Source organism: Hyla sarda, chromosome 1, assembly GCF_029499605.1.
Source record: "Hyla sarda isolate aHylSar1 chromosome 1, aHylSar1.hap1, whole genome shotgun sequence".
Classification (NCBI taxonomy): Eukaryota; Metazoa; Chordata; class Amphibia; order Anura; family Hylidae; genus Hyla; species Hyla sarda.
Genome location: NC_079189.1, coordinates 114,818,105 through 114,831,257, shown reverse-complemented (window position 1 = coordinate 114,831,257; position 13,153 = coordinate 114,818,105). Strand labels below are relative to the sequence as shown.

The 13,153-nt window shown below is 35.4% G+C and overlaps 1 protein-coding gene across 1 annotated transcript in view; it reads left to right on the top strand.

Moving 5' to 3' along the window:
* Positions 1 to 13,153, top strand: part of TENM3 (teneurin transmembrane protein 3) — a 2,657,329-nt gene that overhangs the window by 282,937 nt on the left and 2,361,239 nt on the right. Inside the window, exon 2 of the mRNA XM_056560421.1 lies at positions 6,259 to 6,413. The gene's annotated coding sequence lies outside the window, so the exon portion shown is untranslated. The remainder of the gene's footprint in view (positions 1 to 6,258; positions 6,414 to 13,153) is intronic.

The window sequence follows — 13,153 nt, the reverse complement described above, 5'->3', positions numbered from 1 at the left end:
TTGTAAACGCACATGGCCACTAACTTCCATTCCAAACAATTTTTTCCCAAAAGCTCAATGGCGCTCCTACTCTTCTGAGCATTGTAGTGCACCAGCAGAACACTTGACGTCCACACAATCATTTACACATCCAAGTTTCACAAAAAGTCGTCAAACACCTGTGGGGTGTTAAGGCTCACTGGACCCCTTGTTACGTGCCTTGAGGGGTTTAGTTTCCAAAATAGCTTGCCATGTGGGGGGGTTTTGCTGTCCTGGAACCATAGTGGCTTCCTAAATGGGACATGCCCCCCAAAAACCACTTCAGCAAATTTTGCTTTTTAAAAGCTAAATGTGACTCCTTCTCTTTTGAGCATTGTAGTTTGCCCGTACTAACATGGGGTATTTCCATACTCAGAAGAGATGGGGTTACAAATTTTGGGGGTCATTTTGTCCTATTATCCCTTGTAAAAATTTTAAATTTGAGGGAAAACTAGCATTTTAGTGAAAAAAAAAATCATTTTCACATCCAACTATAACAAAAAGTCGTCAAACACCTGTGGGGTGTTAAGGCTCACTGGACCCCTTGTTACATGCCTTTAGGGGTGTAGTTTCCAAAATAGTATGCCATGTGGGTTATTTTTTTTTTTTTTTTTGCTGTTCTGGCACCATAGGGGCTTCCTAAATGTGACATGCGCCCCAAAATCCATTTCAGAAAAACTCACTCTCCAAAATCCCACTGTCGCTCCTTCCCTTTTGAGCCCTCTACTGCACACTTGACATACACATATGAGGTATTTTCTTACTTGAGAGAAATTGGGTTACATATAATTAGGAAGATTTCTCTCCTTATACCCCTTGTAAAAATTCAATAACTGGGTCTACAAGAATATGCCAGTGTAAAAAATGAAGATTTTGAATTTTCTCCTTCAATTTGCTGCTATTCCTGTGAAACACTTTTGAATGTCATTTTGAATACTTTGAGGGGTGCAGTTTTTATAATGGGGCATTTGTTGGGTATTTCTAATAAGAAGGCCCTTCAAATCCACTTCAAAACAGAACTGGTCCCTGAAAAATTTTGATTTTGAAAATTTAGTGAAAAATTGGAAAATTGCTGCTATACTTTGAAGCCCTCTCATGTCTTCCAAAAGTAAACACATGTCAACTTTATGATGGAAACATAAAGTAGACATATTGTATATGTGAATCAATATATAATTTATTTGGAATATTCATTTTCCCTATAAGCAGAGAGCTTCAAAGTAAAAAAAAAATGTAACATTTTCAATTTTTTCATCCAATTTAGAAATTTTTCACCAAGAAATGATGCATGTATCGACAAAATTTTACCACTAATATAAAGTAGAATATGTAGTAGAAAGTAGAAAACTATCTCGGAATCAGAATGAAAGGTGAAAGCACAAAGCATCCCAGAGTTATTAATGTTTAAAGTGACAGTGGTCAGATGTGCAAAAAATGGCCGTGTCCTACAGTAAAAATTGTCTGGGTCCTTAAGGGGTTAATAGTTTGGACATTTATCCACACATCGGTATCACATATATTTATATTTATTTTTTATTACATTATTTTATTTAAAAAATGGATAAAGGGGTGATTCAAACTTTTGTTAGTTAACTTTTATTAACTCTTTTTTTTACACTTTTTTTTTGTGCCCATAGGGGGCTATAACATGCAATCTTTGGCTCAGCATTGATCAGTGTTATCGGTGCTCTGCTGCTATTGGCTGTTATCTGTGCTCTGCTGCTATCTGCTTGCCATGGCTGAACTACCGGCACCTATAGATCCTGCATTTAGACGACACAATAAATTTGAGGGTTAATGCTGGGCATTGAGGGTTAATGCTCGGTGGTGTCTGGCATTAACCATGGGTCCTGGCTGCTGATAGCAACCGGGACCCACTGGGTATGAAGCATGCTAAGCCTGTGAACACACTTCAAACTGCGGTACCGGGATCAGGGCGTGCAAGTATGCCCTTGGTCCTTAACAGGTTAATGTGTATATCATATTGTAGCTCATGCATTCAATTGTAACTTATAGCTCCTATGACAAGCCAAAATGCCAAAATGAAATTGGATAGGAAAACACGAATTAAAAGCATTGCATTTGTTTATTTTTATTTTTTTATTATTATTATTCTTTTGGGTTCTGTGCCAGCAACATTGGCTCTGTATGAAATTGTACATACAGAGATACATTTAGACTACTTTTATAGGCCATATTATTAATCCACAGCATCATGTAGTGTTGTGAATAAGATTTAAAACAATCTTTTACACATCGTAGAAAATAAATCACATTGAATGTGGACATAGAAATGTGGTACAGATTCCAAATCTTTAACTTCAAATGTCAATTCTTGCTATGGAATCTTTTATTTCAGGTGGCAAATTCTCTCCAAAATGTATATGTTTACACCATGAATTCCTGCATATATATCTGAATGTTTTTTGAATTTGCAGTCCTATTTTTAATCAATCAATACATGTGTAATGAATTTATATTTATTTAATAATTTTTTTAAATATTAAAATTTGTACTTAATATATTTTTTGTCCATTTACCCAGTTACTATTCTTATATTGTTTATTTATTTATTATAATTGTTCTGTTAAAAAGATTCTTATAAAGCAGTTAATAAAGCTTTGTAGAAGTAAAGGAAGAAAATTAAATATGCAGATTGCATCCAGAATGGAACCAATAAAATACATGGAGCCAAGGGAACTATTTGGATTCATTGTTTTTTTTTTTTTTTTTGAAAGCAATAACAAGAAAATCCCACTCTACCCATGCAAAGGGCAAAGGCTATTATTTTATCACTTCTATTTGTGATTTTATACAAAAGCAAACATGATAAGAAAGAAGAAAGTAAAAACACATTTACTACATTTAATTTATTGTACTGAATAAATACTTTAGAAAGTCTAATTCAGGGTTGAAACCTTGCTGTGCCTGGTGCAAAAAAGTATATGAAGCTTGTTTTTACCGGTGAAACTGGAGTGTTGTGGTTTTCTTCTATTTTTTCAAAGGGGTACTCCGCCACACACATCTTATCCCCTATCCAAAGGATAGGACATAAGAGGTTAGATCCGGGGGGTCCTGCTAAAAGGGATCCCCGCTATCTCTGGGCCGGCCGCTGCGGCATCCGGAACATGGAAGCTTGCAGCTTCCGTGTTCGTTACATCATGCCACGCCCCCTCCAATCATGTCTATGGGAGATGGTGTGATGACTAGTACAGAGCAGTCACGCCTCTGCCCATAGACTTGAAGGGAGGGCCCGGAGGGGAGTTCGCTCCGTGACCCGAACGACAGAGGCGCTAGCCCAGAGATTGCAGGGGTCCCCAGCGACGGGACCCCCATGATCTAACATCTTATCCCCTATCCTTTGGATAGGGAATAAGTTGTGTGTGTCAGAGTACCCCTTTAAATGCATTGGCCAACATGGACAAAGAAAAATTTGCAGGCTTTTATGTATTATGTGTTGTAAAAACATATTAGATTAACTGTTAGATTGACAGTCATATTAGATTGACTGCTTTTTGTTCTTGTTTTAAAACAAAATAGTTGTGGAGATGTGAAAGAAACTTTACAAAATGTATCTAGTTTTTGTCATGTTTAACTATTTTAAAAAGTTGTGAGTTGACTGAGGACTGTTTATAAGAGTGAGCTGTATTTTTATTGTTACTATTTTGTGGTTAACATGATCACTTAATAGAGCATTCATGTCAATTTTTTTAGTAGTTTAGAATTTTTATTTAAAAAATGGGGTGTTTTGATATGTTTTTGCTTATTAGTAGCTCCTAGGTTTTTATTTTTACTGATTATTAGCCCCTAGGGGACTTGACTGTGTGGTCTCCCAATTACTTCTAACATATTGCAGTACTGTAATTTTAGCAAAATGACGGCCATTGAGAATGACTGATTGTGCCCTTCCATCTCTACATAACCACCTTCAGATGTAGCCATAAACATAATTGGCAGTATGCTACTCTCCATGGCTTACTATGCTGTCAGTTTAACACACCACTCCTACCAATGGCCAGTCCATTGTTGAAACAAAAAATAAACCTACTTGGCTTTCATGTATGCATAAATGTACAAACTATTAATGTAAAATTATACTGATCCAAAATTATAAATACTGAAAATGAAAAAATATATATGTCAACAATACCAGAATTAATAATTTTTCAAACCCCAAATCATAGAACAAAACGTGATCGAAAGGTCTCATACATCCCAAAATGGTAATAAATAGAAACATGGAATAAATGCTATATAAATGGTACAAATTGTACAAAAAAAAAACTACAGATCTCGACATAAAAACAGGTTCCTTAGATGAAAAAAAGTGATATGCGGTCAGAAAAAAGTTATATGGAGTTTGGCGATGCAGATGTAAAATGTCTCTTTTTGTGAAAAAATTTAGTAAAACATAATAAAAATATGATGTCTTTCAGACCATAATGCATAAGATACACCCAAATTTTAGCTGGAAGACAATTTCAGACCAAATTGTTAGACAAAATGTGATCAATTACTATTTTTTCAATGTAAAAGTGCACTGATATGAAAACATATCAAGGAAGACAGATTAACTCCAAAAATGTTTCCAGCCACATCACAGCCCCCAAAAATCATTTACCACTTAAATGACACGGGCTTGAGTCGGGAGCCTGCGCCATACAACGGTTGCCGTCTCAGGACTAGCCGGCTTGTCCTTAGATGGCAATTAGTTAAATCTGGCCTCTCACAATCTAATACAGCTTATTTTCTGTGATACCACTCAGTTATGCTATGTAGGCACCTATAATTAGACACATATAATTCTGTCTTTTTTTTTTTTTATTCACCTGACTGCCATCCTCTATAACCCAGTCCCCCCGTTCCACACACACACTTGCATACACAGCTCACACTCCACCCCTATTCAACTGGTGGTCATTAAGAAGGTTGGTTTATCTACACAATTCTGATTGCCACATTTGGAGTCGGGACGGAATTTTTCCACTGGTATGGGCAAATCGGCATCAGTAAGGGTCAATACATTAGGGTTATAGGTTAAACTTGATGGACTTTTGGCTTTTTTCAGCCTGAAAAACTATAGAACAATGTAATACACTAACTGGCTATAAGGCCTTCTCATCTCAAAAACATGTAAAAAAGTATTCCTCACCCCAGACAGAATTTTCAGACATTTAAAATTGCAATCCTAAACTAAGTTAAAAGGAAAAAGTACTCTCTGCAAAGCTGATCTGAGTCTAAGACACAGCAGCTCCTGCAGCTACCTGGCACTAAGTGATCATGTGATCAACAGGCCTGGAAGCAAAAGCTCAATTGCTTTCTGGGAAGCTTGAATACACAGTGCTGATTGGGCACAACCACTTTTACTTGCCTCTGGTACTCTGTTGGACTACTTCTCCCATGTTTATCCAATATCCCTCCAGCATCTAAAGGAGAAAAGTAAGTCAATACAAATATTTTTTTATACATATTTATAGGAATATATAAAAATATTGAATTGAGCTTACTGTAATGATTCAAATCCTTAATATTCAAATGTTGAGGCATGGTGAGGTCAGAGATTCAGTGAAGTAGAAGTATAATTGAATATTCATGAATGGAAAGGCCCAACTGCATTACCGACAGTGTAAAATATACACATATTTATATCAATGTATTTATTCAAATCTACACAGTACAGAGATGTTAGATTTAACTTATTGTAACATGCAAGTCCTTATTACATCAATCTATATTCCCTCATGATGAGCCTAGATGTTTAGTGACATTATTTTAAGTTCACCTTTTCCTTGACCCGTCAGTCACCACTGATTTTGTCTAGCCAAGTACCATACGTTTCTTGCTCATTGCGGGATAATTAATTTGTGACACAGTGGAAAGCATTCTAGGCAAACATACCATCTATTAGTTTGACCCTTCCTTTTATTATGCGAATCTGAAAGGTCAGTAGTTTATATCGTTTGCCATGCATCCAAATGTATTCATTTTCAGTATGCATCAGTGACTATGCTTAAGAGCTTTAACAGTGCTATATTCCTAACTTAACCTTTCTGACTTTGCTCTGTAATTTGAATGAGTGACTTATTTGGTGTCTGATCATTAATAATATTCTTTTGTGATACTTTCTTTATAAATTAACGAAGCACGACTTTTGTAAAAGAACTAAAATCATTCTTACATTTTACACATGACATCCTGTCTTCTGGAATCTAATTAAAACTTATTTTTTTTATCCCTTAGGTGGAAGATTACTCTACTGAGATATGCTCTTAATTAATGTACAGAGCCATAAGTCCCACCTCTCGACACTAATGATTGACATCCAAGGATACATAAATTACACTAATTGAGATTTAGGTTCACACAGACGGTGTAAATCTGGCCCATCAGAGAAGGTGAGTGAACAGAACAGTTCTTCCTTTGAGAGCTAGAAAACTGGTAATTGGTATAATTCATTTGTAGCACTATCTAATAGAGTGATACCCGTAAACAAGGTATTTTTAACCTTGGAATAAAGTTACTGTTCTCACTCGATATTGACATTTGAAATGCAGGTTCCTATTTTAGATTAAAGGGTACCTCTCATCAAATAAACTTTTGATATATTTTAGATTAATGAATGTTGAATAACTTTCCAATAGTATGTTAATGAAAAATATGCTTCTTTCTATTGTATTTTTCCCGATCAGTCCTGTCAGCAAGCATTTCTGACTCATGCTGGAGTCCTAAACACTCAGAGCTGCCAGTCTGCTTTGGTCACAGCCAAACAGGCTGTGAACAAAACAGGCTGGCAGCTCTGAGTGTTCTCCTTTGTGAACAAAGCAGACTGACAGCTCGTAGTGTTTAGGACTCCAGCATGAGTCTGAAATGCTTGCTGCCAGGACTGGTAGGGAGACCCCTAGTGGTCCTTTCTTCAAAGTGGAAAATAAATAGAAAGAAGCATATTTTTTAATAACATGCAATTGTAAAGTTATTCTGCATACATTAATCTATAATATATCAAAAGTTTTTTTGATGAGAGGTACCCTTTAATATTTTCTTGAATACAAAATATAGAACTATAAGAAGGGGTATTACACATACCACAAGTTGTCAAACTTCCAATGTAGCTTTTAACAAATGCTTTTAAAATACTATATCAACATAGTACAGGCTCCAAAATTAACAATTAAAAATTAAAGGCTATCATCACATAATGTATTTGCAGGTGTATTTAGTTTGACATTGGGTCTGCAAAATCATTGGATTTTTTATGTACTTTGTGTTGGCTTATAGGAAAGTGGTTGTTTGTGCACACAGTGTATAAACACACAGGGAGAGATTTATCAAAACCTGTGCATAGGAAAAGTTGCCCAGTTGCCCATGGCAACCAATCAGATTGCTTCTTTCATTTTGCAGAGGCCTTGTTAAAAATGAAAGAAGCAAACTTATTGGTTGCTATGGGCAACTGGGCAACTTTTCCTCTGAACAGGTTTTAATAAATCTCCCCCACAGTGTATTTGTCTATGTATTTGTCTTAATCTGAGAAATTGACCATATGGGACTATAAATCTTGAATGCTCTGGATGACAACTTTTATAAATGTAGCAGGGACTTACAAAATGTGGGTTTCCGATACCCTTTTGCAATAAATTTACCCCTATTAAGCTCTACTAGAACAATCAAAAATTTCAGGTCACCCATACCTCTTTTCCGAGTAAACATTAAGTTCATCTTGTTCAATGTGTTAAAGGACACTAAGTCCGCAATTGCGAACTCTGTTTGTCCAAAATATGAACAAGTCGTCCACAAAATGTCCATACCATGCAATTGATCTAACTAACTGGTTACTAGTAGGATTTTTTTTTACCTTTTTCAAACATGGCCCCATACAGATTGGCAAGAATACAAGCCACAGAAGTACCCATGGTAAAAATAAAAGTCAAAGCATCACAGACAAAGATCACAAATCCCTGACTTTTTCAAGAGGATTGAATGAACTCCCTAATAACCTCTACACTTTCCTCAAGAGGGAAATCCGTGTACAAACTTTCTATGTCTATAGACACAAAAATACATCTATCTGGCCATGTCAATCATTCTAATGTTAGAATTAGTATCTTTTACCATATGAAGAATTATTGTTCTATGCAAATTTAAGAAATAATCTCCGCTTATATTCAATAATGCTAGAGCAGCATCAAGGGTAATTGGAAATCCACATAATAAGGATAAGAATCTGCCTTTTCTCCATACTGCCAGACAAAAAATTGTAAAGCGTTGGAATAAAAATTTGATCCCAAATCACACAGAGATAATTCATGGGGTCAATTCCAACTGTTGGCACACAAAAAAAAAATCACCATCTCACAGAATAGATGCAATCTATTCATCTCCAGATGGGATATTTGGCTAGTAGCAGTTATAATATCATTCATGTATAAACTCTTTGTTGCTATCACACTGTTATGCCTCTCATAATTTTTACTTTAAACTTGAAGTCGTAACACTGCTTTATTGTTCGTTTATTTGCTTTCTGTTCTTAAAACGCAGCCCTTTAATTATCCTTGTGAGTTTTGCACATTACCAAGTGATGTTGAAAGTCTATATTTTTAAGTTACACCTAGTACAATTATGTCACTAGCGTAAACATTTCTGTATGCTCTTTAACTCATTTGTTATTCTTTATCTTATTTGTATAATGTTAAAGGGGTTATCCAGCAAAAAAACTTTTTTTTATATGTCAACTGGCTCCAGAAAGTTAAACAGATTTGTAAATTACTTCTATAAAAAAAATCTTAATCCTTACAGTACTTATAAGCTTCTGAAGTTAAGATTGTTCTTTTCTGTCTGAGTCCTCTCTGATGACACCTGTCTTAGGAAATGCCCCGTTTAGAAACAAATCCCCATATCAAACCTATTCTAAACTCGGCATTTCCTGAGACAGGTGTCATCAGAGAGCACTTAGACAGAAAAGAACAAACTTAACTTCAGAAGCTCATAAGTACTGAAAGGATTAAGATTTTTTAATAGAAGTAATTTACAAATCTGTTTAACTTTCTGGAGCCAGTAGATATATATATAAAAAAAAGTTTTTTCCTGGAATACCCCTTTAACTCATAAATGTACAATTTTCCATGTTTTAATATGCAACATGTAATTAAAAAAAAATTATTTAAAAAATTGAGTTCTTAAAGGGGTACTCCGCTGCCCCAGCGTTAGGAACATTTTGTTCCGAACGCTTGGAGTGGGCTGAGGGGGTCATGATGTCACAACCATGCCCCTCATGCTGTCAGGTTATGCCCCTCAATGCAAGTCTATGAGTAGGGGCGTGATGGCTGCCACTCCCCCTCCCATGGACTTGAATTGTGGGGGTGTGGCGTGATGTCACGAGGGGGCATGGTTGTGATGTCATGGTCCCCGCTCTCTGCACTTTGCATTTTAAACGAACGTCGGGTGCTGCACAGACATTTGGATTGTCAGACTTCCCCTTTAACTAAAATAGAGGTAAGGTAATCGAGACATATCGTTAGTCACATGGGCAGTCTCACTGACAAAGATACATAACTCCCTCACTAATAAAATAACAGAAATCCTTAATATTTAAGTATATGTAGCTAGTATATGTAGTATATGAGTGGTGAAGCAGATTCATATTTACCTCTAATCCCAACTAATGCGAGTGGGTGTCATCAGCAGTGCACAGCTGTTACCTACCATATATATATGGAGTAAGTTCAGCTGCTCAGTCCACTCTTTATTGCTTGCCACACATTTAATATGCATGCATGTCAAACTTTGGAATATGGTTAATATTTTAGGGTCATTATTTATGGCACAGTACAGTAATTCTAAACTTTAAAACTGTTAAAAAGAATAGTAGCCTCTTGTTCCATAAGATTTGAAGGGCATCATAAACAACTACAACTACAATTTGAAAGTATTTGTACTTAAATAAAATAATTATCCCATCCCAGAAAAGCATAGCATATCTCCATGCACTTATTTAAATGTAGCTAAATTGGTAGTTTCCAGCACAGTGGTCAGCCCCTAGAGTCACAGAACTGGAAAAAAAAATGTAAAGGGGCAAAAGTACTAAGTTATTATATTGAGAAACTTTCTTCAATAAATTTGCTACTGGTGAACAACAAGGAGTACAAAACATACTGTATTTTTTTAATGTTTACAATGCAATATTTTAAGTAAGCATCTAAATATAATGGTCATGCAAAGCAGTTGTCTAAATGATTTCTCATCATTTGAACATCCTTATTTAATCGCACATATTTATTGAAAATGCCACTGCAAGACACCTTTTGAGAATGCCCAATAAGTTGGATCATAGGTAGATCCCACCTAAATCTTCTGAATTAGGAAACACTTTTTGAGAGAACCTGTGATCACTTTTTTGCTACCTGAACGATGGATCATCAGTATGGTCCCCATTGGCTTCTGCTTGCCTTGCTGGTCCTAATTAATATTGTTTTAGTTTTCCCTTTACCCAAGCAGGGAAATATCCTAAAGTCAAGAATTATGGGGAAGGGAGCCACCAGGGACCATTCCAATAATTTGTGGTTCAGACAGCATGAAAATGATAACAGGTTCACTTTTCTAGTTCTGATTTACTCCTGTAAACCCCTGTGTACCAAGATACGCCAACTCAGATCCCATTACCCATTTTTTAAAGGATATGACAGCTGTTTTTGATTAACAGGATCGTTTTATAAATATATTATAGAAAGTAGTAATAAATATTACCCAAATACAACTCAACAAAACATTAACAAGTATATAGATTAAACATACACGGAAATATATATATATATATATATATATATATATATAAATCAGCAGTATATATGTTTGGCCATCCCCAAGTGTACATGCCTGGTTGGAGAAGTGAGAAAGCTTTCCCAATCTAATTAATGGAGGAGCCATTTATTACTTATCTCATACTGCTGCATATTATTGGTTAAAAACCCCTTTAGAACTCCTATGCGAACAGGTTAACATACTTCCCTTTTTCTGTAAATAGGAATGTCTATAAACTCTTTAAAGAACAAAAGTATGTACATCAGAAATAACCTCTTTTAAATCATATTCACAAATTTTAATAAAAAAAAATTCAGGCCAATACTTTTTTTTATGTTGTTTAAATGAACCCCAAAAATGTTTTGGACATTCTATAGTCGTATCATTTAGTGTGGACAGAACACTCTACTATAATATTAAATATCGTTTGTGTGATCTAAAGCACACTTGAAAAATAAACAGCAATAATGTAGAAAAATGATATTTCAGTTCTGTTTTATCACAGCAAACGTGTCAAGTGATCAGGTAGATGACTTGTAACTTCAATATTGTCTTTATTACTCGGAAGACAAATTACCAGTAATAATATGTAATTAGGTTTTCTCCTCAATTTATATTTTATACACTGTTTCAGTTTTCAATCACTTTTTATTAAATCTAATTTTAACATAACATGAGTTATCTCATAACACGTGACTGCTTATTGACAGTGTCTTGTAATAGTTTTTTCCTTTTTTAAAAATAATTTTATGAACTTCAACTTTGACATCTTTCGCAATCAATGGTGTTCTAGAAATGGTAACTTGAGGATAGATTTGTTTTTCCAAACAAAAGAATAAAAATAGTATGGGTTATTACTATATCTAAAAATCACATGTTTTTGTTACTCTACTTTCTAAGACCCATATTTTTTTTTATTTTTCTAGTGTCAGAGTTGTATGAAGGCTTATTTATGTGGGACAAGTAAAAATTTTTATTAGCTTTACTATATAATGTAATGCAAAACCAAATACAAATTATTTGTGTTTTGAAATAAAATAAAAAATACCATGCAGTAAAACTGACATGTAAACATCAACTGATGTGCTTATTGTTTTTTTTTAACATCTTTTAAAAACTAAAAGGCAAATCTCTGCCATACCATATGGATGACCGACCATAAGAGCTTTTTTTGTGCCATAATTTACAGTTGAGTAGATGTGGCTATTTCATCACTTTTTTTTCTCTGTTATGTGCTCTGACCAAAAATCAGCAATAACATTACATTTTAATAGTTTGGACAATTTCACACAAAGCTATTTAACATTTTTGGAATGTTGGATTTTTTTTTAAATAAGAAAAAGGGGTTTATTTATATTTTATTGTTTTTTCTAATATCTTTAAACACCTTATTTTCTTTTTTTACACTCTTTTTTTAGCCTCCCTAGTGGAATTTATAGGCAATCATTCAATTGGTTCTACAGATCAATGTAATATATATGAGTTACTTTGATTTGTTTAATTGGCTGTGTTCAAACGGGGCAATGTCTGCACAAAAAATCTCTGTGCGGACATTCCACTGACAGCAGAGATTGCTAGGACCGCTCGGAAATGAGTTTTCTCATAGACAGCAATGCATTTCCGTGTGGAGTCTGCTGAAATAATAGACATGTCTACTATGTGAACAGCAAAGCAGAATCCCATTGAAATCAATGGGTCTCTGTTTTTTGCTAAATATCTGTGCAGAATTCCAATCTTGTAATCCATGGGACTTCAGATGTTCCACAATCCTATCTAGAGAGGAGCGAACCTTTGAAAAAATTGATTCGGCCAATTCGCGGAATATTCCCAAAAAATGTGTTTCGGGTCGAATTTATTTGCGGTGAATCTATATTAAAAATGGCTATTTCTGGCCTACAGAGAGCCTCAAAAGGAGTGGAGAACACTTTGCTTTGTTCAAACACACATATGGAGTGTACTGGGGAATGGAAATAACATAGTTATTCAGTATGACATGCATATTACAGGCATCGCTATTAGAATCAATGCCACAGAGGGCACAATGACAGAGCCTTGAGGTGGTATCAGTATTAGGAGGCCTTATAGTGCAGGGGTCGGCAACCACTGGCACGCATGCCACTCATGGCACGCATGGTGCATTTGAGTACTTCCTTCTTCGCAAAAGAAGGCTTGGGACTCTCCACCTCGGCTCGGCACAAGCCATCAATTCCCTGAAAGCTGCAGAGTCCACCAGTTGGAAAGGGAGAGACTGCAACACCAGCAACTTGGACAGGAGCACATTCAACTTCTGCGCCGTTGGATGAGTGGGCGCATACTGTTGTCTCTTGGACACGGCTTCGCCGAT